Source organism: Aulonocara sp. 'chitande type north' Nkhata Bay, linkage group LG7, assembly GCF_057382095.1.
Source record: "Aulonocara sp. 'chitande type north' Nkhata Bay isolate Kocher_YH1m ecotype deep benthic linkage group LG7, A_spYH_male_GT1.1, whole genome shotgun sequence".
Classification (NCBI taxonomy): domain Eukaryota; kingdom Metazoa; phylum Chordata; class Actinopteri; order Cichliformes; family Cichlidae; genus Aulonocara; species Aulonocara sp. 'chitande type north' Nkhata Bay.
This window is the reverse complement of record NC_141350.1, coordinates 53,034,125-53,037,808: the sequence shown is the minus strand read 5'-3', so window position 1 is coordinate 53,037,808 and position 3,684 is coordinate 53,034,125. Positions and strand designations below refer to the sequence as shown.

The 3,684-nt window shown below is 36.9% G+C and overlaps 1 long non-coding RNA gene across 2 annotated transcripts; it reads right to left on the bottom strand.

Moving 5' to 3' along the window:
* Positions 1–422: 422 nt before the first annotated feature.
* LOC147326208 (uncharacterized) lies at positions 423–3,475 on the bottom strand. 2 transcript variants are annotated; one of them, XR_015130424.1, is made up of 5 exons: positions 3,191–3,475; positions 2,708–2,771; positions 2,200–2,350; positions 1,743–1,828; positions 423–1,166 (listed from the first exon to the last, which is right to left on the bottom strand). It is a non-coding gene; the product is annotated as an uncharacterized LOC147326208 (long non-coding RNA). The 2 variants fall into 2 exon arrangements; XR_015130423.1 differs by having other exon boundaries at positions 2,708–2,743.
* Between the last annotated feature and the right edge of the window lie 209 nt (positions 3,476–3,684).

The following is a 3,684-nucleotide window of genomic DNA, read 5'->3' as shown; positions in this document are numbered from 1 at the left end:
AAATGGAGGCCTTATAACAGATTGTATTGTTCTCTTCCAAGATGGTTGCTGGCATCCACTAGTAACCTTTCAAAACAAAATGTCTAATTTCACTGCATTGACAGTAGGTAAAGAATTAAACTGACATTACTCCTCCACTGAATCTATATAAATCAACAGTTAAATAATGTCAGTTCTTCCGTGTTCTCTGGAATCAATCACAGTAAAGAAATTAGACTGTTTCTTTTGAAAAATGTTGGGAAAGAACAAATCAAAACATTCTATTTAAGGCCTCTGACATCAAGATTCAGTTAAACAACAATTATAACTAAACAATTTGAGGTAATGTTAGTTTCCATTAACATTAAATTAGGTTACTGAATTGGCAAACACCTTCCTATTAACATTACCCATTTTACCCCAATAACTAAAGAAATTAGCACTTGCAGGTCAAAACCTTTATTCAAGAGACGCAAAAATAACATTGATACAGTGACTGTCAAAAATTACAGCACTGATCATACTGTGACATCTTGGTTCAAAACAGCACACTTAGAAATATTCAACGTTCTTTACTTCAACTGAATGAAATTGAAAATACCATTTCACACGACCCATATGGGATATTTAGACTGTATAACTGTTCACGCTACATCTCTTCACTAGTAAAAGAAAGAAAAAATACAAAGACAAATTTAAAAATGCTGCCAAACAGAGAACTTGTACAGAGCAAAAGGAAAAACAAACAACAAAAAAAACGGCTTGTCCTCATGGCAGTTGCAGAGTATATAAAAATGAACCCTGCGATCCGTTTCTGGAATTGAGCTTCAAAAATGCAGCAGAACAAGTGTGAGATTTAAATGTCCTCTCACCTAGAGCTGGTCACCTCACATGCATAACAGTGAGCTTCGTTGCAGGAGCAGTTTTGTCTTAGTTGTGAGCTTTCCTTGAGAGCTGAGTTGCATCCAACTCCATTACCACCCTTTGAATCACCTCAAAAGTGTAGCAGAGTTGTGATGGGTAACTCATGTTGAAGGAATAAAAAAGGTCCAAACAGCATGGCTACTGCAAAGGTCACGTTATCCAGATCTTGAAGAACAACATCAGAAAAGTCATTGCCTGGCGCATCTCTGGAGACAGATGTTCATTGTGGTTTTCTCAATCTGTGCAGTGGCCTCAGTCAAGTCCTGGTTAAACACAAAACATTTCTTTAAGATTCCTTTTTAAACTCATCTCTTTTGAATCTACCAGTTCTAATGTTAGAGTAATTTAAACCATAGTAAATAGCTATAGCCAAAGAGTGGCCTGCCATGCTGCCATTCATGGTCTAACAGAGTTTCTAAGAGAGAGTGAAAAACATAATAATTTCAAATGCTTTACATTAGTTTTTGTTAGAAAGACACCGGCCCATCAGAAATCCAGGTTATGTCACTCAGAAGATGTTAGAATTTAGACTTTCAGCCCCACAATTTGGTTAGCTGTTGGTCAGTTGGTCATTTTTTCAAACAAAAGCTAATGTAAATATTGGTGGGATTTTCCTTTGTTCACTAGAATGACAAATTTAAAGTTTTTTCACACTGATGTGACCCCTAATACAGGGGTGGGGCCTCAAGGGCCGGCGGCCGAGTTCACTACCAGGCCTCATGTGAACTTCAAATTATTAAAGAGGACTACTGGTCCTAACCAGTCCAATGAGGATCAAGTGGATAACTAAATACATTTTTAAATGTTGCAAATCCACAATCTACTCATAAAACACTCACCATGAACTCCTGCACCAAGATGTTGCAATTGTCTTTCACACAGATGCGGAGCACTTTGATGAGGGACTCCGAGCATTAATGTCATCCTTGAGTATTATAACAAAGAAAACAGAGATTTGTGAACTTTTCAGTAGCACAGAAGAAAATGATCCCAGACAAAAACTCTTGACTTTTTAAACCAGTCAACATGCAACACCAGCATCTACAAAGCAATATCAAAAGTTCCTGTTTGACATCAACTTTATGGATATATAGTTTCCAGAACATTTATTTTTAAAAAAAGATAATTTTTTCTCAGTGGGCCAGTAAATGCATAACGAAAATTATGGCATCCTTTTAGTGGAATCGGTACTCACAGGTAATAGTTGACTGTTTCAATGGATGTAGCATAAAAATCTTTTACTGACCTAATGCAATACATATACACTTTGTAGTTCAAGAATTTTAAAGTTCTTACTGTCATCATGGCAGCTACATCCTTTAGCTTTGTGCACTGTTCCCCCGATCACTTTGCAAACACTTTCAGCAGACTGTCAGAGAGAAACTCAGCTCCGTCAGAAACCTTGACTGTATGCATGGTTGGGATGCACTGGAATGCTGCATTTTATCTGAAATAACATAAAATTATTTTGAAATAACAGCAGGCACTGTGCTTGGTTAATCAGTAATGTTTTGTTGAATAAAAACTGTGTTTCCAGATCTTATGGGATTAAAAAAATCCAAAGATGTTTGTTTCTGATTTGCAACCCAACAACCCACAAGTTACAACCTCATTTCAGTTCAAGTGTGCATTAATGTGAGTCCAGTAATCACCTTTCTGGCAATACATACAGGTATAAGATAAACCTATGGCAGATTTTGGATTTCTCAGTTGTATTAATAGGGTGAGTATGCATGCACCTAATAATTATAAAAAACCTATTATAATTAAGTTACAGAAACGAAAATAGAATATACTTTCTTACCATAACACCTTGAACCCACAATCCATCAGCTGACTCCTGGTGAAATGCAGAATAGAGGTCATCTCTCAATGTGCAGCAAAAAAACAAAAACAAAAACAAAAGGACAGCAGGTGAGGGCAGGAGGGGTAGGGATGTAAGCTAGCATAATGCCACTGATGATATTAGCTAAAGCTGTTCAATGTCCAAAATCTCACTAACACCACGGTGCAGTAAATACACAATGTAACTGAAGAGTCAGTTGACAAATCTATTCACACAGAAAACCAAATTATGTTATGAGTGCCTCGTAATTAGGTTTAATGTGATATTACGGCTCTTGTGCCAAAGACAAATTCAAATGAAAAAGCGCCAATTCTTTGACAACAGATAAAACAGCAAATAAGCTAACGGCTCTTTTTTAGCATGTTACATGGCGACACTCTAGACGTTTAACTACATTTGGCTGAAATATGGTAAAAATTAATTCAAAAAATCAAGACATACCAAAAACGTAGAGTTGGCTGCTCGACTTGACTGAGATGGATGCCTTTTTTAAACCACGATCCAAAGCCCGCGAGATGAAATCACGCGTGGTTTCACGAGATTTAACGTTGCTATCTTATTAACTTACTTCACCTGAACATGATATGAACAATTTAATACACCCTTTCTGCATATCATGTAGTTTTTACACTATATAGTTACATTTAACTTTAAAACATGAGGCAATTGTGTTAAATACATGCAAGATGCTTACATAAATCCAAGAGATGGCCAGTCCCTTTTTTTCAGTGTGGGCAGTTTGAAGTTCAGCGACTGAAGCTAGTTTTCCACAAAATTAGGACAATGTCAGGGTTGGGTCCTTACAGCGTGTCTGCATCACTGACAAACATCCACAAACAAACCAATAAGAACACAATAATGAATCACAATACACTGGGGAAACCATATGTGTCATTGGCAGATTGGGGCCAAACAACACACACACATGTGCATTC